At 40.2% G+C, this 22,959-nt stretch overlaps 1 protein-coding gene across 1 annotated transcript in view; it reads left to right on the forward strand.

Annotated features, from left to right (window-relative positions):
• The window catches only part of CCDC34 (coiled-coil domain containing 34), a 170,158-nt gene extending 147,784 nt beyond the window's left edge, over window positions 1–22,374 (forward strand). The window contains exon 7 of the transcript XR_014135297.1: window positions 22,044–22,374. The gene's annotated coding sequence lies outside the window, so the exon portion shown is untranslated. The remainder of the gene's footprint in view (window positions 1–22,043) is intronic.
• The last annotated feature ends 585 nt before the right edge of the window (window positions 22,375–22,959 follow it).

Raw genomic sequence — 22,959 nt, forward strand, 5'->3', positions numbered from 1 at the left:
TCTAAGAACCAACTCCCATCTCTCAATACTTTCAGAAGGTCTCCATAAATGCTCATCTGTGTATCTACCAGCTGTATCTGCCCATAACAGAAAGCTGACCAGAGCAGTGTAAATGATCATATTAGTGATTTTATTGCGGCATAAGAAACTGCCACAAATTTAGTGGCTTAAAACAGCCTGCATTTATTATCTCACAGTTCTTGTGAATCAAGAATCTGGGCATGATTGGCTGGGTCCTCTGCTTAGGGTCCACAGGGCTGTAGTGAAGGTGTTAGCTGGGCTGCATTCTCATCTGGTGGCTTGGCTGGGGAAGAATCCACTTCCCAGCTCATTCAGGTTGTCGGCAGAATATATTACCTTGCAGCTGTAGGACTGTAGGGTCCTGGCTTTTGCTGACTAGAGGCCGCTGTCAGCTCCTACCGGCTTCTCAGAGTTCCTAGAAACCTCTTGCAGTTTGCAGGTACTTCCCACAGTTCTTAGAGGTCACCTGTAGCTCTTTGGCCTATGGGCTCTTGTAACATGGCTGCCTACCTTACTAAGTCAGCAAGGAGAATCTCTAGAGCAAGTCTGCTAAGAGGATGAAGCCTTATGTAACTTAATGTAATCATGAGAGTGACATCCCATCACCTTTGCCATATTTCATTGGCTAAAAGCAAGTCACTCATATTCAAAGGAAGCGAGTCACACAAAGACATGCTCACCAGTAGATGGTGATTATGGGGACCTCTTAGAGTCCATCTAACATCACAAGGAAGGGGCCTGTTTTCTCATGGTAACAAGAAGCATGAGCACACATAGATGGGGTTTGAGGAAGCATTTCCATGTTGCCATCCATACCCCAGGCTTTTTACTTCTTACTGCTTTACCATATTTCATCTTTTTTGATCATAAGATAGGTGCCGCTCCTCTAAGTTTCACCTCCTCATTCAAAGAAGGAAGAGTGAGAAAGGGCAAAAGGCACATACTAGGTGTGCCATTTTATCAGTAAGATAATAGCTTTCCAGAAGCCCCACCCATACATATCCACTGCCTCTCAGTGACCTCGTTTGAATTACCTGGCCGCTTCCATAGCACAGGACATTGGGAAAAAAAAATATTTTATTAAAAAAAGTTTTTAATGTTTATTTATTATTGAGAGACAGAGAGACACAGAGCATGAGAAGGGGAGGGGTATAGAGATGGGGAGACACAGAATCCGAAGCAGGCTCCAGGCCCTGAGCTGTCAGCACAGAGCCCGACGTGGGGCTCGCACTCACAAACTGTGAGATCATGACCTGAGCCAAAGTCGGTCGCTCAACCAACTGAACCACCCAGATGCCCCCCAAAAATATATTTTATTAAACAGTATCCAAGGGACCCTCACAAAATGAGCCATGTCTACCATGTTTTTAATACATGGGTCAAAGCACATGGGTCAAAGCTTGCGGATAGCCTATGAATAAGTTATAAAGCTTAAATGAGGAAGTTAATGCAAAATCCTTTGCCTCGTGCCCAGCACATAACTGCTTGTTGATCAATATTGCCTCTTTTCTCCCTTCTCTCTCTCTCTCTCTTTCTTTTTTTTTCTGTGTTGCCCCCACCTTTGGGTTTGAATATTCCAAGTGCAGCAGCATCTCCAGTTAAGCCCCTGCCAAGCAGACAAGTCTGCATTTGGAGCTCAGAGGAAAACTGATGCGGGAGGAATGTAATAGCCCCAGCTGGAACCCTGCCAGGGGACTAGCAACTGCAACACCCTTATTTGCTCTGGGGAGGAGCAGCTTGGAAACTTTTTATGAGATTCCAGAAGCAGCAAGGTCATCAGTTTTATGGCCATCCCACTTCATTTGTAAATACAGCCTTTGGATGAGAATGTTTGGGCTCCTTGACAAGAACAAGGCTGATGTTAGCTCCTCTGGAAGAGGGGACAATAAAATAAATACAAGATATTTTGTTCCACATGACTGCAAGACATTCTGGGACCCCCAACAAACACCAACAGTGACCTAGTGTACGTTCAGAGAGCTTAATTTCCAGGTTGCCTCACTGCAAAGCCCCTGTGTGTGTCTGAGGCAGGTAATCTGACTTGTCAGGGCACAGACCAAGCAACATGTGTTCACTATCATACTCATTTTCCAGCCAGCTGCAATGGTCTGGACGAAAGCTCTTGGTTGGGCCTGTTTGCTGTGATAAAGTCAAGGCTGAGGAGGAGGGCTATGTCCTAGCCAGCCTCTGTATGTTCCTGTAAATAGGATCCAGCTCCTCCAGGGACACCTGGCCTCTTTCTCTAATTGCTCACTGGACCGTGCTTTTATTGCAGCTGAATATTTACTAGGCTGGGCCGGCCCAGGAAACATTCGGCCTCCATTGTCTGGCCAGCTGCCAGGGCCTGCTCTGATTGCAGTTGGCCATGAGGACAGGGTCACTCTATCTTTGGGTTCCTTTTCTTTGGGCCACAGGGCACAAGGCAGCCTGTGTGTGTCTATTTGCGGGGGTTGAGGGGAGAGTGTGGCAGAAAGTGGTAGAGAAGCAAGGACACATTTTACACAAATGGATGAAATTCTCCTTTATGGGCACAACTCTGGGCACCTAATGTGCTTTTAGTGAACATTTGTTGTTTAAATAAATGAGTAATTTTATTCATTTCACTAATATTTACTGAATGCCAATTATTTGCTAGGCGCCTAAAATCTGATGACACAATTCAAAACTTGACAGACAGGATCTAAGTTCTCCTGGAACTTGAATTCTGCTAAGGGATAAAGACAGCAGTAAATAAATGAGCAAGATAATTATAGACAGTGATAAATGCCATCTGAAGACCAGAAGGCAGGGTGACAAGGCAGAGGCGCTGGGGATGGAGAGTTAAATGGGGTGCTTTCCTTCCCAAGGAGGTGATATTTAAGCTAAGAGCTGAATGCTGAGAACACACTAGTCATGAAATATCTGGGAATGTGCATTCCTGGTGAGGCAGAACACCTCTCTGGAAGGTGGAAGACAGACTGAAGATACAAGAGGCAGGAAACTATAGTTCAGGCACCTCAGCTCAAGAGGAGGTTCATATTTCTTCTGGAACCTGGACAGAGATGAGGAAGTAAAACAAAAAAAGCTTAAGGAGTAGGAGTAAGAGGTTGTGTTGAAAACAAGGCATTTAATGGCAAGTCTGTCTGTTTTCAGGATAGGTACCTCTCCATTCTTATACCAGGACTCTTGGCAGCTAGTGTCCATCCCTAAGGCAAGAAAGTTAAGGTGTTGTTCTCTGAAGACTTTGGATGGCTCTAGAGAAATGACTTTCTTATGGAGAAACTGAGGGGATCCCTCAGTGTGATGGCAGCTCCCTGCCTGTTCACCACAAAGGGAAGCCTGTTCATTGGTCCCAAATTCACCAGGGTGCACGGAGCTCGCAGGAAGCTATTGATCACTTTCTTCGTAAATATGGAAGTTAATTAAACTTCACTAAACATATGAACAATGCTTGCATCAGTTACAAATGAATAATATTTCTACTTATTAAATTCCTGAGCTGTGAAAGTTTTGCTTAGGGTTTATCAGAGTTGGGGGGGTGGTCCTTGGGAGCAAGGGCAGTCATTTAGCTTTGAGTGTCACAGAGCCTGGAAACTTTCAAAGTTAGGTTTTTTATATTATCTAGAAAAGTACACATAGGATTGAAAGGGGAAGATATTCAGTACACATCTTTAAACTTATGTCCCATTACTGACCCACAACACCTGTACACTCTAAATTAATATATAAATCCAATAATGAACATTTGAAGAGCATAATGATATTAAATTTTATTTTATTATTTTATTTTATATATATATATATTTTTTAAGTAAGCTATAGGCCAAATGTGGGCTTGAACTCAAGACCCCAAGAATGAGAGCCCCATGCTCCACCAACTGAACATTAAAAGTCTAACTTTGTTGGGGCACCTGGGTGGCTCAGTCGGTTAAGTGTCCGATTTCGGCTCAGGTCATGATCTCACGGTCCGTGAGTTCGAGCCCCGCGTCAGGCTCTGTGCTGACAGCGTGGAGCCTGGAGCCTGCTTCGGATTCTGTGTCTCCCTCTCTCTCTGCCCCTCCCCTGCTCATACTCTGTCTCTGTCTCAAAAATAAATAAAAACATTAAAAATTAAAAAAAAATAAAAGTCTAACTTTGTTAACTATAAGCATTTTGCACGTCATAATTTTTTAAAAAAAGCTTTTGGCATTTCTTTTAAAAAATTGCTATGACCCTCAAGAAATGAAAAAGGCTTGGATACCTGAATCATCTGTATTGGAGTTTGAGTGTTCCCCAAAGCATCATTACACATTTGCGATAGTTGCTTGGATGGTTCTCACTTATGACTACCCTACTTGCATATGAATTTTACTAGTTTATCCACTCACAAAAAGTCCTCGCATCTGAGGTCATGAGACACCCTCATGTTGGACAGTGCTAGTGATTTGGACATTATCAGCCTACTCTGGGCTTCCCTCAGCATTCTTTTGGAGCATTTTCTACGCTGTAAGAGAAGTGTTAGGTAATAAAGACCTGGAATTAAAGCTGCATTAAAATGTAGAAAATGAGAAATCTAGGAGGATCAGAGAGGTGGTGGGTAGAAGAATATTGCATACCAAGAGAAACCTTGACTCTTTCCTGAAACTCAGTGCTGGCTTTATGCTGAATGCCTTTTGTAAAGATTTGCACATGGACTTTGTCAGCCTTCCTCATCATTACTACCAGTCAGATAAAATCGCATCCATTCATCAGGGTCCATCTTAATGTTCCCCTGAGAGTGGTGAAGGTCTCCTTGAATGTCCAGTTGGGGGCATCACTCCTTTCCCCATGTTCTCATGGTGCACTTTATTCACTCTCTCTCTCCCTTTCTCTCTCGTCTATCTATCTGTCTATCTATCTATCTATTATCATCTATGTCATGCTTTGATATCTGCTAGGCCCTCATATTTGTTCAGTGCTCCATGGGTCACAAAGTGACTTTCATGTGCTTTTTTTCATTTAATTTTTTACAACTCTATGACTCCAAGAACGGAGACACAGAGGCCAGAGACATAAGGTTGTTAGTAGATTGGTTCATAAATTGTGACTACAAGTCATATAAAATCATGTTAGATCTCTAAAATTCAGTAGCCAAAGAATGAAGCATTTGGTCAAGAGTTAGAAAACACATTCACATAGATTTGGATTCTATTACATTCAAAAATCTGTAATATTCGATGGAAAATACATGCAGAGATCTTAAGAGCCAAAGAAAATGCATAATCTAATCAAGAGGTCAGGAGTTGGAGTTGCAGACATTTGTGAGTAGACATTTATGAGGCAGAATCACAAGGCGCATAGAACTTGAGTCCCCAGGATGTGACCATGCCCCCCTTTGAAGTCACAGAATCATTGACATAACCTTTACAAATAGAGTTCGGGATGTCACATCAAGGTTAGCAAAATCTTTGATCACTAGTAATCCCAAGAATGCTGAGATGGCAACTCCCTCTACTTCTTGAGATGATTTAACAGTTATTTTAGTTTTTGTAAAGAGCACCACCCAGGAAGCCTGAATTTCCAAATTGCCCAGCCCCAATAGCTCTGTATAAGGTCATTTCAGCTAGCAGGGATGATGATTGTCTTTCTTCCTGGGCAAGCATCTTACATTTCCTGGAGGTTTAGATTACATATATGCATGTCTGAAATAATCAAAACCATAGTATAAATATTTTTATATTAAGAAAGTCTGGCCATATTTATTTCATATTTCTATATGTTTGCAATTTTAAGAAAATTTGGCCTATTAAAATGATATTCTTATAATTCTAATTTAAACTGTATAACTGACAAATTATTGACACTCACAACTTGAGGTGGAAATTGATGTCAATCACACTTAGAAACAGACTTTATTGGATTCAATGTTTGGGAACACTTGTTGATCAGACAATTGATGTGCTTAAAGTGAAAATTGAATTTATAAATGTAATCTAAACTATTTGAAGAGATTCAATGACCTACATTTGCAATCTTAACCAAGCATTGGTTCGAGGCTCTTCAAACGTGCCTTAAAAAAGGCAGCTCCTTCTGCCCATGGATCCTCTCCCTGTACTTTAATAAAACCACCTTAACAAAAATTAATAAAAAAAGTGATGGATGAAATTTGTTCCACTTCTAAGTAGAACAATAAGATTTGTAAGTGGAATGTAAACCTAAGAAGAAAGTAGATGTGTAACTTTAATACATTAATTAACTTATAAATCCAAGATAAATTTCTCAGTAGTCTTTTAAATGTACAGAACTCACTCTTTGGGCATCAAAATAACTTAGATTCATAGAGGTGACCTGTCCAGGGTCCCAGGGCTAATAAGTGGCATACTCACAACTTGGACCCGGGGTCTACATCCTACATCTTTTGGTCAAACTCTGCTTCCCTTGTTGCTGTATTTGAACACCTCTTTTATAGCACCTGTACTATTTTGCCTTGGATTTGGATTATTTATCTCTGTCTTATTTTGACTACTTGCCTCTCTCCAGCTGCCAGTACAGGGTCAGGCGTGGAGTGGAGGTCAGGGGAAATTCAATAAGAGTGTCAGATTCAAATGATTGTAGGCCACAAGTGGCCTCTGAGAAATGGTGCCTGGCTTGAGGCATTCATACAGAATGTTATCTCTCTGTGACACTGTTTGGCTTTTATTTTTCAAATGTTTATTTATTTATTTTGAGAAAGAGAGAATGTGGGGTGGGGGCAGAGGCAGAGAGAGAGGAGAGAAAGAGAATCTCAAGCAGGCTCCTCGACACCAGGCTTTATCCCGTGAACCATGAGGTCATGACCTGAGCCAAAATCAAGAGTCAGACACTCAACTGGCTGAGCCACCCAGGCGCCCTGAAACTGTTTAGCTTTAAGGGGGTCTAACTCTATAGCCCTGGACTGCAGAGGTTGAAGCTGTCATGAAGTGGTTATAATTAGTCATAGGCTGTCTGCCTTATTTTAAGATTTATTTCCATGGATAGTCTTCAGTGTCTTCCCCCTGCTCAGGATGGAGACCAATCTTTTTTGTTCTTAATGAGGCCAGTATTGTCAGCCCCTACCCACCTCTCTACACTCTTGTTCCACCTGCCCTGAGTACGTGATCAGTTCCCTGAACAAACCAAGGTATTCTCCACATAAAGTCAGTTCTCTAACTTGGACATGTTATAACTATCTGAGCCTTTCCTTCACAGCTCTTTATAGAAGTTGTAATTTAAATTTTTCATTTATAAGTTATTTATTTAATATCATCCTCCTATGGAAGGCCTTATGCTTTTCCTGGTTTGCCCACCATTATCCTTGGTGCCTAGTAGGGGATTAATAAATGTAAATGTTTATGATTGTTATTATTAGTGTTTAATAAATGTTGTTGGGATGAATGAATAAATGAATGAATGAATATGAGAGGATCGAGTTTATGGTGATCTTTTAGACTGGCCTGATCTTCATTCAGCCAGGAAGGATTTTAGATGAAATCTTATCAGACAGATAGGGGACATGATGTCTGAGATTGCTTCCAGGCCAGTGAGCCTTTTGCTCCAGGAAGGCTATTTGTCACTTTGCTTTAGCCATTGCTTTTATCATTCTCATTGAGAACTGTGTGTGTGTGTGTGTGTGTGTGTGTGTGTGTGTGTGTGTGAGAGAGAGAGAGAGAGAGAGAGAGAGAGAGAGAGAGAGAGAGAGAGAGAGAGAGAGAGAAAGAAGGAAAGACAGAAGCAGAGAGAAACAGAGACACAGACAGAGAAAGAGAAAGAGATTGTGCTGGCATGCAAAGTGATGGAAAATGACCCAGGGAGGCCCCTGGAAACAACCTTGGTCTCCCTTCTTCCCTCATTCAAGCAAGTGAGATCTCCTTTGGCAGGGAGTAGGCATGCTGCAGAATGTCAGGCTCCTGAACATCAATGAGTTTTGCATTTCCAAATGATGGGTTTATGATTAAGCTCCAATAACTCAAATGCACCATCCGTGAAGAATGCCAGTTTCAACTGGTAGTTCTTGTTCTCTTTAATCCCTCCCCCCCCCCCTTTTTTAAAGCCATGCCTCAAAATCCCTCAAAGCACAGCCACAAGTGGGTGTTTGATTAAATTTTCTGATGACACGGAGATGCTTACTGATGATGGTGAACCCATCCTGAAAATGGTAGGAAAAGACACCCAAGTGCATGAGGCTGAGAAGGCAGACAGATTCTCTAAAAATAAGCTGTAGTATCCTTGCTTTCTTCCTCAAGGAGACTGGAGTAACACTGACCTCTAGCTGGATGGAGAGAGTGAGATCAGCTGGTGTCTCTACTCTGGTTGGATGTGAGCTGATCTGAAATTAAAAGAGAAATTTAGAAATCTTCTCTTCCCCCAAAATGTTTCCAGTATCTCTCCTGGTTTCTCTTTTCCTTCTCAAATAATAATACCAACCATTTATTTAGTGTTCACAATGTGCTAGGTACTATGAGTTCTCATATTAGCTCTAATTATTCCCAATGACTCTGTGAGGTGGGTGTTATTGCACCCATTTTCCTGGCAGGAAAACTGAGGCTCAGAGAATTCTGTAACTTGCCCAGCACATAACTCTTGTGAGGTGGCTGAACCACTATTGCAAGCCTGTCCTCTTGCCCCTAACTCTGAATCTGGCAGAAACCTCGGGAAAGGTTTGGGTGCTGGTCCTCCTCCCTCCTTCACAGGGGCCTGGTCTTTGGAAAAGATTTCTCAATCACTGTGCTTATTTGTTCTGCTTCTACCTGACTAATTCCTGTTTATATTCAGAAGCCAGGCTGAGTCTCCTTCCAGATACGTCAGTTCCTGTAAAAGCAACCAGCTGTCTCCTAAGCCCTTTACTTTCTTGGTGATAACATCTTCATTCTTGCAGACTGAGAGCTCTGTCTGAAGCCATCAGGGTGACTGGTTCATCGTGAATCAATGCAGCTACCCAATAATGACCTAAAATGGAATTTGAAAACCCACTGGGAGTTGAAATGTCCAAGAAAGTGTAATTCAGTTTTCTGTTTATCTTTTCCTGTGTGTTTGTAAGATGTTCTAGCTGAGATTTTTCAGGTTGATGAATGGGTTTCAAGCTAACCCCATTAAGATGGGATTGGAGGTAGGATGTAGAAAAACAGTTTAATTCTCGCTTGAGTGAAACGATTGGGCTGGGGGCATGGGGATGGTGAATGTGTGCAGTAATAAAAGGAAGAGTCTGGGGGGGGGGGAGGCAATAAAATTCTTTGTTCTTTTTAGCTGATAGAAGGACTGTTATTGCTTCTGTAACAGGGTGTTTGTTACAGCTTTCCCTGGTGGGGAGTCTTCTAGCATATACCTGGGTTGTCCCAGTGACATGGCTAGGATTGCAAGCTATAAGACATTGTGCTAATGGCCATTTCCTGGATTGCTTCATTCAGATGGAAGCTTGCAGAGGGCACCTTGATATGTTCCTATTAAGGTGTAGTGTTTACCTGACTTCACACTGTCTTATTTTTTTTTATTTAATATGCTCATAGCTACCCAACTAATTGAAAATAATCATATGCTCTTTTAGGCATTTTCAAGGAACAAAATCTATTTCTTTGTTCAAAAATTTGATTGCAGCAAGCAGACTACATTTTAAAATTTATCAATATAACATTGCCATCCATTCAAAGCTGACAAAGCTTCCTTTTCATTTACCTTTCACTGCCCCACCTTTATTGAGTATATACTCTTCCTGGTGCTGGGTTATAGATTAGATTCCATTCCATTCCTTAGTATGAATAAGCTATAATTTAGTTCATGAATTTCTCATTGTTGGGCACTCTGATTTTTTTTTATAACATTTTGATCCTATAAACATTCCTGTGATAAACTTGCTTGCAGGAATATAGGCTTATTCATTTAGAATACATTTTCAGAAGTTGCCAGGCCACGAGTGACAGCTCCCCTTCTGAAAATATATATTTCGATTCTAAGTTATACTAACTTACATTTTGTCCATGACTATACATTTCCCCAAGGCTTTAGCCTGTACAGAGTGACTTCTCAACCTACTAACAAGTAGTATAAAAAGAAAAACTGACAAAGTTGGAGAACTCAATTTAAAAAACACTCATGGCCAATAATATGAGTGAAGCATTCTGCAAGCTGGCAAGAATACAGATGCGATGACTAGTCCTTGTCTGTGGGAACCCCACTGTATGGTGGGGGGACCAACCTGAAAGAGCAGAGTGTGTGTGGAGAGATGTTGACAGGCTGGGGTGGCTGAAGATAAGCATCAGGGATAAGTGTGGGGCCCCTAAATTTCCCTCTAAGGGGTTGGGCTCTTCTGTTGGGTGTGGATAGACAGGCAGGCTTTTAATTTTTTAAATTAAAAAAAAAGTTTTAAGTTTACCTATTTATTCTGAGAGAGAGCGAGAGAGAGAGAGCGAGCACAAGTGGGGGAGGAACAGAGAGAGAGAGGGAGAGAAAGAGAATCCTAAGCAGGCTCTGCACTGACAGTGCAGAGTCCAACCCAGGGGCTTGAACCCATGAACCATGAAGTCATGACCTAAGCTGAAATCAAGAGTATGATGCTTAACTGACTGAACCACCCAGGCACCACTAGATTTGATTTTTTTGAAAACCATTCTGGTGCTCTCTCCTCCTACTCCCTCTCCTCTTTGTCAACCTTCTGTTTTTGCTTCCTTTGGAAAGCCAGAAGAGAGAGTTGAGACAGTACATGGTTTTCTGTGTCTGCATGCATTGTTTTTACTTCTTAAAATTGAAAATTGCAGGGAAAGAGGGATTTTCTTGTTGTGTTGATGTTCATATAGAAACCTGGAGGAGCTTAAGGATAAAACAGAGTAGCGTTGACCTCATAATGCAAAATTAATTGCATATTCCTTTTTATTTTTTTCTGCTCTGGTACCAAAAAAAAAAAAAAAGTGGAAACTAATTTTGGAAAAAACTTACTAATGTAGATTTTTAAAAAATAAAAACACTCACATTTTTCTATATGTATTTCAAATTCATCAATTTAAAATATTAAATGAGTAAGAGTCTGATTCTGTCTTGGGAAATTAAATACTACGCATTGAATTCTGGTTAAGGATAAATCAACACATCAATTCAGTTCTGCAAAGGATGTTATGTTTGAAAATCTAACAGATTTAAAGATATGGGTATTCGTGGAGAAAGGGCAAATCAAAGGAAGGAAAGGAGGGAAAGAGGTGATGGGAGAAAGAAGGGAAATTGAAAGCTCGAGCACAGTTTTTTGAGTCCTTTTCTGAAGCAAAGTTTCCTTTGAGCATTTTTTTTTTTTTTTGCCTTTCTGCTTGAACTATTGGAAACAACATGAAAATTATAGCAATCCCATAATTATGTTACATTCTGGTGTCTGTCTCCTTGTCTCGCGTTCTTTGGGATAATGTAGAAGGCACCTCAAGAGCCACAAAACTCTGACCTCCAACAGAACACGTTGACTAGACTGGGTCCCTTTGAACAAAACCTGGAGCCTCACTCTTATCTTTCAGTTCACAGGCAGGTCTCTGCCTGGATCCTGGAGGAAAGGTGACATAAAATAACAGATATGTAAGTTTTTTGAAAGGTACAAAGAAGATTCCTTCTAAGCACAAACCTTATAAAAAATTATCATTCCCTTTTAGATTACTTTACCATAACAAAATGAGGCACACACACAAGATTCAGTGACCCAGTAATCTGTTGTCAGGACAGAAATCTCCTGGTGACATATCACATCTCTTTCACATTGTCACCAATACAGAATGAATCCCAGGGTAGTATGTATTGTACTGGTGTTGCTGAGCAGATGACAACTGGTTTCCTTTATTATTATTATTATTATTATTATTATTATTATTTTAAATTTATTTATTTTTGAGAGGGAGAGAGAAAGCACTAGTGGGGTAGAGGCAGAGAGACATAAGACAGAGAATCCCAAGCAGGCTCCACGCTGTCAGCACAGAGCCTGATATGGGGCTTGAACTCACCAACCGTGGGATCATGACCTGAGCCGAGGTCAAGAGTCAGACACTTAACCAACTCAGCCACCCAGGCGCCCATGGTTTTCTTTAAATATCTCTCCTTGAAATTATTCTAGAGCTATAGACTATATTTTTTTGTTTTACATGTTTGCACTTTCCCCCTTAGTAACTAAAACCAGGTAGGTATATCCATGACTCTTTTGGTACATATAATTTTTACTAATTGGTCTTATAGTGTCTTACACATTGACCAGGAGTTTTATTGATTTTTTTTGTTTAAAAATGAATGTTAATAAAAACAGAAGTGACATAATCATTATATTCAAGAATTTCTGATGCAGTCAGCTTGTGTTTGGTCAATGACCTATAATTTGCTAGCATAAATCTCTCATTTATAGAAATGGAAGGGCCATGTTTTACATTAGGTTGTTTTATAACTAAATTATTTATAAAGGTTTGAGGTATAGCTTAATTCTGGAACTTAAAGGAATATCCACATGATTTTCTTTTCTTGCATTAGACATTTAAATCCCTATACCATCTCTCCTTAAAAATGTTCAATAAATTTTCCCAAAGGGATCTATCTCTCCCCTGCATTATTTATCTCCCATACTATGATGGTGTTGTTTTCTATGTACAGCTGGAAACTCTCCAAATTTCTTTAAATCCTGCTGGCTTTGGATAGGCCCATCATGTTCTATTTGAGGCTAATCTAGTAAGGGAAAGAATGTTAGATTATCCAGGGCCATTGGTTCAGCCTCCGATGGAGTGATCATAGGTCTTGGCTGAGATGAAGGGAATTGATGATCCTGTCCTGGCTGGAATTATTGATGGAGGACTTGAGTTGCCCAAGCTGACCCTTTGGCCTTCAAATCTGGTGTAACATAGAAAGCCACTCCGAGAGCCATCGTTCTTCATGGCAGTGTCAGGAGCCTTCTGTTTGAACATCTGACTTGTTTGGAGCCCTACAAGAGAGACAAGGCGTACTCTGAGAGAGATGATGTTTACCATGAGTGCGAAAGAAGATTGATGGAAAGTCCCAGCTTATCTAAAACACAGGGGCAAGGCCTTGAGATAACAATGTACTGTTTCAAAAGCATCTATGTCCAGAAAGAGGAATTTGCAAGGCGCCAAAGCATGGCCCTTGTGGCATGAATAGGGTCTTCCTAACCACTGCCTAACCATGGAATGTCTATTTTGGAAAGTCTAACTATACTTCTAGGAAAGGAATTTATATAGTACTTATGAGCCTAAAATCTTAACAGTTGGTAATAGCAAAGCGAGATAGTCTTGGTTTGGGAGAAAATGAGGTCAAATATAAAGGGGGAGATTTACTTATGAATACCCCCTCCCCGCTTGCTAATAATAAGTATCAACTTAAGGGCTTACTGTTTGAAATGCTTTCATATAGACTTAACAACAACCTTGATTTTATCATCCCCTTTCACAGATAAGGAAACTGAGGGCTAGAAAAGCTAAATAACTTGCCTACAAGCCAGAGGTGCTTGCACTAGTTCTCATACATATACAGGTGAAGGAGATCTTGACTGAGTAAGATCGATGAACGTGCGTGTTAACTGAGAACCTCTCTCTATACTGTTAAGAGCAAGAGGCCAATTCGTAGTCTGCTAGGTAAATAGCATAATTTCTCTCAAAAGTGCAATACCAATAATAGCAAATAGCCAATCCTGGTGAATTTTGTGAAAACACTAAAGATTCATTTCTGTATGTTTTTCATCTTCACCCACTACCCTGAACAGTAACTGGTGAAGTTGTTACTGGTGAAAAACAATGCCAACACTCTATCAGATTTTCAGTTTACAAGGTATTACTGTCAATTTTGCTAACTTTGACTTCCAGAGCACCACAGTAGATGCATACTTTCAGGAAAGACTTTCAACTGAAAACAAAGGAAAAACTTGTTTTGCTTATTCCTCAGTTCACCCAGGACATTCCAGTTCATTAAGGTTTCTCTGTATTATGTTGATACATTTCAAGGAACAGAAAGGACAGTGTGGCCGGGCAAAGTGAGTGCCAGGAGAGTGGCAGATGAGGTTGGAGAGGTGTCATTACCAGGTCATAGCGTGCTTTGTGAGCCTTGCAAAGGATCTGGGGTTTTCTTACAATTCAAAGCGATTAAAGCCAGAGAGTGACAGGAGCTGATGTATAATTTTAAAGAATAACCCTGGCTGCTTTTTGTAATTAATATTTGTATAGTTAATGCATTGGGAGGGACCTGAAGAGGCCATGGCATCTTAGACTTGGGTGGGTGGCAATGGTGATGTAGAAAAGTGAATGGATTTTAGAAATATTTTGGAATTATGGGATTTGGTGATGGATTGGATGTGGGATGGTGAGGGAGAAATAAGAGTCAAGGATGACTCAGGTTTCCTGGCTTGAGCAACTGGATAGATAATGGTGACATTTGTTGAAATAGAGAAGACTGCCAGAGTAGAAGCTTGAAGAAGATAATCAAGTGTTTAATATGGATACATTAAGTAGAAATCCAAGCACAGGCATACAATAAGCAGCTAGAGGAATGGATTAGGGGGTCAAAAGAGCTATCTGAAATGGAGATATAAATATGAGAATCATTGGCATATGGATGGTCTTTGAAGCTTTGGGAATGAATAAAAGCCCTTGTGATTAAAATGTCAAACGGGAAGAAAAAGACTCACCACTGTGCTTTGAGGACTCCAATACTACCAGTCTAGTAGAGGAGGCAGAACGAATAAAGGAAACTGAGACGAAGCTACCAGAATGGAAACTAAAGGAAAAATGTATCAAAAAGGAGGGAGTGGCCAGTTATATCAGTTTGGATGAAGTAAGGTGAAATATGCATTTACCAGGGAAAATCATATGCCATGAGTAGTCTCAAGATGAGAGAACTTGGGAAGGTCGCAGGACATATATTGGGCAAATCTTTAGAGTTTTCTGTTAGCTTGTAGAGCATAAAAGCTGTTTTACATTCCTTTTTAAAATGGCTGGGGGGGGGGGGGCGCGCCTGGGTGGCTCAGTTGGTTAAGCATCTAATTTCGACTCAGGTCATGATCTCAGTTTGTGGGTTTGAGCCCCACATCCGGCTCTGTGCTGACAGCTCAGAGCCTGGAGCCTGCTTCAGATTCTGTGTCTCCTTCTCTCTCTGCTCCTCTCCCACTTGTGCTCAGTCTCTCTCACTCTCAAAAATAAATAAACATTAAAAAAATAAAAAATAATAAAATGGCTAGGTTATTAATATGGTGGGGGCAGGACTTGAAGAAGTCAGAATTCCTTATCCAATTGAAATCTAGTTGACAACTCATACGGAATACAAATTTCTTAGTAGCAACATGCATCATAGTTAAGGAAGGGAGTTAATTGAGGGAACATTCTTTGCAGGACCTAAAGCAGTGCAGACAGGGCAGAATAGATTGTCTTTATGGTCACAACAGAATTATTAGGCACTTTTTTCATTGTCAGTTAATAGACTCTTTTGAAAACAGATCCAAAAGGGGAATTTAGAGAAAAACCAAAGGTTGTATTAAGCTGTAAAGGCCAGATTGTGCTTTTGGGATTCAGACCAGGAACTGAGATTCTCTTTAAGAACAAGGGAAGGAGAGTATCATCTTCTTATGTGATTGATACCAAGATTTCCCTTCAGGTGAATTTGAAAATAGGCTGAGCAAACCTGCTTTACCCAATTTAGGCTTTCTTTGAGGTTGAAAAAAAAATCTGAAGACTGAAATAGAACAGGAGATTGTATCCAAAGGAGATTAAGAGATCTTTGGCAATCACTGCAGTGCATCAGAGGAATGCATGTTGGAGTTGGAGAGACAGAGAGAATAGGGGACAGCTCACAGAGAGAGAGAGAGCATAGCACTGGAGTTAAGTGAATGAGACCACATGCTGGAACTTTCCCTGTAGAGTAGCTTTATTTATGGAGGACAACATAGTTTCTCTGATTAGGTCCCAGACTTTTCCCCAGCATCCTTCAAGTCAAGAAAATAAGACACATGGGAAGGAAAAGAGTTAAGGACGTGGGTAGTTTTATTTGTTGTGCAGAGCACAACATTCAAAGAGAACTTCTCGTCAGTTCAGGGTGAAGTTAACATCTCCCTCAGGAGATAAGAGTATAAGTATCAATCAGAACCCTTCCATTGCAACATAAGAAAATAAGAAAATGTAGCTTTTATGAGCATCCAAGATAGGCCTGGATGTTGGATTCTGGTGCCACCATTTACATCAAGACATTCAACAACATTAAATTAATTCATTTGTTCAACAAATCTTTATTGAGTGTCTACCATATGCCAGGCATTATGCTGAATGCTAGAGACACAGGTTAGAGTGAAGCAGAGTCCCTGACCTCATTGTGTATACATCCTAGAAGAAAGCACAGAAAATGAACAAGCAAACAGAAAATGATATAATTTCAGTTAGTGATAAGAGATGGGAAGAAAAACATAGCAGAATTCTGTGATAGAGAATGCCTTGTCAGGGAAGAATGCCTGTATATGGAATCGATGGAATTTTACTGTGCAATCAAAAAAGATCTCTCTGAGAAGATGATATTTGTAGTGAGATAAGGAGGCAACCATACAGATCTGGGGAGGGAACATACCAGGCTCACAAAGCTGCAACTACAAAGACCTCAGCAAGTTTGAGGAAGGAAAAGAAAGTCCATGTGGCTGGAGCTTAATGAGGGGAAAGAGAACACGGTAGACAACATGTTTAGAGAAATAAGCAGGGACTAGATTGATCAGAGGCTTGAAGGCCAATGATAAAGGTCTTAGATTTTGTTCTAAGTGCAATGGGAAGCCATTGAGGGGTTAGAGCAAAGGAGTATCATGGTTTAGATTAAAAGAACATACTGAGGAGAATGAGGAGAATGGATTGAGGTACACAGAGCAAGGACATGGAACTCTATTAGGAAGCTATTGCTGTAGAGATCCAGGCAAGAAAGAAGGTGTGGTAGCTTGAACTAGGGAGGAGCTGAAGTAGAGCATCTGATCTGGCAAAGGCTTAGTGTCCAGTCTTTTCAACATAGAATGTATAAAGCCATAGAGTTCAGATGAAGGAGAGAAGGGCTGGTCAGGGACAGCAGAGGACTGGACAGGTAGAAATCTATACCTCTCTGGCCTTCCTTTCAACCAGGGCTTGATCAAGGTCTGGGACATCCTGGACAGGCTGATAATGTTGCATTCCTTTAAAGAGAGTATCTTTACATCTTTGTTCACCATTTAGAGGTGAAAGAGAGCCTTGCCTTTTGGATAATATAGGAGGTAATGATAGTTAGCCTCTCTTCTGTTGTTACAAGAAATTCAGCTCTGACCCCAAACTTACAAAGTGGCTAGTCAAATAAAACCCAATGTCACAGGCCCTATACAGCTTAGGAAGTAGTTTAGCAATTTTAAACCCTTAATTAATTAATTAATTAATTAATTTTATAAGCTAATCAATTTTATTTTTTTATTTTTCAAATTTTTATTTAACTTCTAGGTAGCTAACATATAGTGTAATATTGTTTTCAGGAGCAGAATTTAGTGATTCATCGCTTACATATAGCATCCAGTGCTCAACACAAATGTCCTCCTTAATGCCCATCACCCATTTAACCCACTCCCCCACCCACTTTCCTCCATCAACCCTCAGTTTGTTCTCTATCATCAAGGGTCTCTTATGGTTTGTTTTCCTCTCTCTCTCTCTTTTTCCCTTCCCATATGTTCATCTGTTTTGTTTCTTAAATTCCACATATGAGTGAAATCATATGGTATTTGTCTTTCTCTGACTAACTGATTTTGCTTAGCATAATACACTCTAGCTCCATTCATGTCATTGCAAATGACAAGATTTCATTCTTTTTGGATGGCTGAGTAATATTCCATTGTATATATTTACCGCATTTCCTTTATCCATTCATCAGTTGATGAACATTTGGTTTCTCTCCATAGTTTGGCTATTGTTGATAATGCTGCTATAAACATCAGGGTGCATGTACCCCTTTGAATCTGTATTTTTGTATCTTTTGGTAAATACCTAGTAGTGCAATTGCTGGATCATAGAGTAGTTTATTTTTCACTTTTTGAGGAACCTCCACACTGTTTCTCAGAGTGGCTACGCCAATTGCATTCCCACCAACAGTGCAAGAGGGCTTCCCTTTCTCTGCATCCTCACCTACACCTGTTGTTTCTTGTGTTGTTAATTTTAGCCATTCTAACAGGTGTGAAGTGCTATCTCAATGTGGTTTTGATTTGTATTTCCCTGATGATGAGTAATATTGAGCATCTTTTTATGCATCTGTTAGCCATCTGGATATCTTCTTTGGAAAAGTGTCTATTCATGTCTTCTGCTCATTTCTTAACTGGATTATTTGTTTTTTGGGTGTTGAGTCTGATAAGTTCTTTATAGATTTTGGATACTAATCCTTTAACAGATATGTCACTTGCAAATATCTTCTCTCATTCTCTAGGCTGCCTTTTAGCTTTGTTGATTGATTTCTTTGCTGTGCAGAAGCCTTTATCTTGATGAAGTCCCAAAAGTTCATTTTTGCTATCGTTTCCCTTGCCTCTAGTGACGTGTCTAGTAAGAAGTTGCTCCAGCCAAGGTCAAAGAGGTTGCTGCCTGTGTTCTCCTCTAGGATTTCGATAGTTTCCTGTCTCGCATTTAGGTCTTTCATCCATTTTGAATTTATTTTTGTGTTGAAACCCTTAATTTAAGGGAAGTACACCTTGTGGTGGGGGAGGGAGGTCTCACTCCCATCTCTTGTGTTTTCCATATTGTTTCTTCCAATAACATGTTGTATTGCCAGAAAGAATTCTGGAAAACAGTTTTTGCATCTGGTTACATTTCTAGTGTTTACAATCATCCTTTTAGATTCTCTTTCCTCCCCTCAAATGGAAAACCCTTTAATTCAATTTTACCTTTAGCCATGGTACCCCCCACCCCCCCACACTCATCTCTCTTATATATTGGAATTGGACCCAAGGTTGAATATTACTTAAAAGGGTTTCAATAATAAATTGGGAAAATTTAAATTCCCAAAAATAATTGGGAAATCGTTAATCTAATTTAGTCTAATCACACCTGAGCTGAGAAAATTGAAGCTGAGAAAATTGAGGCTTGGAGACAGAAAGTGACTTCCCCAAGATTGTACATGGAGTTAGTGTCTAAGCTAGAGAATCTCCTCTGTGCTAGATATTCTTCCTGCTAACATACAGACGTTTGAATAAGCTCCCTTCAAAACAAACAAACAAACAAACAAACAAACAAACACACCACTATTGGAGTATGGCCCAGATTTATTTTGAGAAGAGTATAGGAATTTCACAAATAACCACCTCCTCTTCTGAGGTAATAATCCCAAGCTCCTAGGCATAATTTATCATGGTACTAACAGAGCTAAAGGAAGCAAAGTCCAGGGAAGAATTCTATAGTAAGGCCCCTCCTTATAAGTAGACACACAGAAAACACAGGGCTTGAAAGCTGGGTGCTACTTTCTCAAGGGAAAAATATGGCTCTCTTTTGTTCCCTGAAGGGACTAAGGTTGGCTAGAAACCCATACACTGCCTTGGACTTGGGGTTGTCCCAGGGACAGAGATAATCACTGGGGATTTGGTAACCCAGGGTCACAACTGAGTAGAGTTGCAGTGCTTTCAGCGGTGTGTTGGTAAACGATTAACACTTGGCTCTGGGTGGGAGGGAGAAGCCTGGAGTTTAGTGTTTACCAATTGTGTGCTGCAAATTCTCCCACAGTGGTCAATTTCATGCTGCCAAGGTAATGTCACTGAATGCAAGTGGGGAAAAGTTGTGCAAAGTTAGCTCTTGAGAGCCTGTGCTACTGACTCCAGCATACCACTCAGCACTTTCCTCAATTCCATCTCTGCTTCTGGCTTCTACTGCAAACCACTGAGAACTGACAGCTGGAGCTGTAGGCTCAATTGTCACAGCCTCTTCTGCAGTCACAAGAGAGCATGTGGAGAGCTGGGCTTCCCTCCTTACAAGTAGGCAGGAGCCTCTACTTTTTCTGAGGTGGGTCTGGCTGAACCCTCTTGACATATCCCCAGTGTCTCCATCCATGCCTAGGGTTCTGACATTTATAAATAAATTTTTCCTTCTCTTCCTAGAGTCCTCTAAGAAAGCAGGATTTCTTAGATTTTGAGTGGTAAGTCTCTAGCACTTTGGCAGGAGCATATTTGCCAGAATGGAGAGAGATGCTGAACTTGAAGGGTATAGAGAGGAACCAAAGAGCTAAAAAGGTCATGGGAAAGTTCCAGAGATGGTCTGGAATCAGTGTTCTCATTCCTCACAGTATGCTGATTTAATGAGGCCTCCAACTGAGTAGGGGAGGAGGCTACTTAAATTCTTCTTACTCTAAAGTCCTCAGGTAAAGCCCATGGTTAAAAGACTTTCCCTGTCCTAAGGGAAGGCATTTTTGATTGCCTTGGAAAAAGGAGGCTATAGGACAGTTCTGAAAGATTCCATAACACCTATACCAGAGACCAAATAAATTCCAGATGACATTAAATGTAAAAAAGCAAAACCTTCAAATGTTTACAAGAAAACATAGGACATAGGGGAGAAAAGGATTTCTTAAATAAATAAGATTCAAAAAGTACTTAAGGAAAAAGAAAAGAGATACATTCTACCACATTAAAATTAACTTACGTTCTTCAAAGGACCCATTAAAAAAAGATAGACTTCTAACTGGGAAAAGATATTTGTGACATAGTAAACTATCAAAGGATTCATACAGAAAATAACCTCTGCAAAGCTATATCACAAATGCAAACAAATAGTTAAAAGAGAAATGGGCAAATTACATGAACAAGCAATTCATAGAAGAGGAAACAAATGACCAACAGTCATACTCAATCTCATTAATAGTCAATATTGTATGCTATCTATTGTATTCCAACTAGATTGGCCAATATTTTAAAAAATGTGACTACCAAGTGTTGCATAAGGTGTGGAGTAGTGAGGGGTGCCTGGGTGGCTCAGTGAGTTGAGCCTCAGACTCTTGACTTCAGCTCAGGTCATGATCCCAGGGTTGTGGGATCAAGCCCTGTGTTGGGCTCTGCACTGAGTGTGGAACCTGCTTAAGATTCTCTCTCTCTCTCTCTCTCTCTCTCTCTCTCTGTCTCTCTCTCTCTCTGTCTCTCTCTCTCCCTGTTCCCCTCTCCCCTACTTGTGCTCTCTTTCTTAAATAAAAGTGGACTAATGAGACATAAAAACTGCTGATTGGTGGAGAAATTGGTGCAATTGCTTTAGTGAACAATCTGATGCTGTCTTGAAACTTAAAGATAAGCACATTTATAATTCAGCAACTTCACTTTAAGTATACCCTCTAGAACAGGTTTTTTTTTCAACTTTGGTATTAATAACATTTGGGGCCGGATGATTTTTATTTTTGTTCAGAGCTGTACTGTGCATTTTAGGCTGTTTATTGGCATTCTTAACTCCTATCCACTAGCCAGTATCAGCTTTCTGTCTTATACCCATTCCCCTGGTTGTGACAACAACAAAAAAAGGTATCCAGAGATTGACAAATGTCACCTAAGGGGCAAACTTGCCCTGATTGAGAATTACCACTCTAGAGAAATTGTTGTATGCTTGTAGCAGGAAATATGCAAAAAATGTTCATGGTGGAATTATTGTCAACAACAACAATGAAATTATTCAATGAAATGAATATCTGGAGATTATTATTAATCAACAATAGAATGGATAAATAATTGTGGTACATCCACACAATGGAATACTGTATAGTAGTGAAGATGAGTGGACTACAACTTTGGAAATCATTAAAATATAATTTGGGGTGAAAAAATCAAACTGCAGAAGAATAAAAACTGATGATTCCATTTGCATACCACTTAAAAACAAGTGAAACAACAACAAAAAAATGCAATGTCCAAGGATATACACATATACAGTAAAGCTCTGAAGAGAAACAAAGGGAATGAGGGAAAAAGCAAAATTGAAGATAGTAGATTATTCTCAGCAGGGAAAGAGAGAGGCATCATGAGAGAGGGCACACAAGTAACTTCTGTTTCTTAAATTAGGGGTAGATTATGGATGTTTATCATATTTTAAGCATTGCTAATTGTGTGTATTGCATATATTCTTTTATAGGTAGCAATAAGTGCACAAGAACAAACTGAAAAAAGAAGAAATCATGGGATATTTTTAGAAGGAGAGACCTACTGTGCCAGAATATCTAGCTGAACCAGCCAGGAGAACCAACCAGGTAGGGGAACCAGCCACAGCTTTCAGAACACAAAGCATGCGGATGCTTGTCCTCTGTCCACTCACCACTGCTGGATTGATTTGTCTCAAGGCTTCCATGATCTGAAAACTTACTCCTTGTCACTTAGCTGAATGACTTTGACCAGGTCCTCTTCCTTCTGTCAGCTTTAGTTTCCCCAAAGAGAAAAAAAAAGTGAGGACTGGATTGCAAATCAGAGTTGGTGAGTACCTATATATCTTATTCCATTCTGTGCCCATGGAAAACATGAATAATCACAACACTCATTTTAAGTTAGGAAGAGACCTCCCAATTGCTTTCAATATAACTGTCATCAATTGGCCACATGTAGCAATAGAGAGGAAATCTCTACTTTTAATATTTTATTTTGAAAGTTCCTTCATTGTTTGTCATTCTCTGCATCCCTTCCCTCCCATTCCATATTTAGTCACCCTGATTAGTTTGGGAGCTCTTTAAAGGATGGGACTATGTCTCATTTCCCTGGTACTCCCCTATACCTTGTGTTTAGTGGACACTAGAGTTTCAGTAAAAACTGGATGGCTGGAAAGCATCATTCTTCCATCTTTTGCACCATTCATATCCCAGATCAAGAAAGAAGCAGATCATTTAGAGCCCAGTAAACGGATTCTGGCTGTTGATGAACTAAATCCACTCAACATACTAGGTCACATTCAAAAGGACCAACATGTACTTTCTGCTGGAGATTTGTGAAAAAGACAAAGGAAGTTGGAGAAGCCATGTGCAGGAATAGGAGAAGAGATGGGTTCAAAACTGAGCTGAGAG

The sequence above is a fragment of the Panthera onca genome, chromosome D1 (genome assembly GCF_046562875.1).
Source record: "Panthera onca isolate mPanOnc1 chromosome D1, mPanOnc1 haplotype 2, whole genome shotgun sequence".
NCBI lineage: Eukaryota > Metazoa > Chordata > Mammalia > Carnivora > Felidae > Panthera > Panthera onca.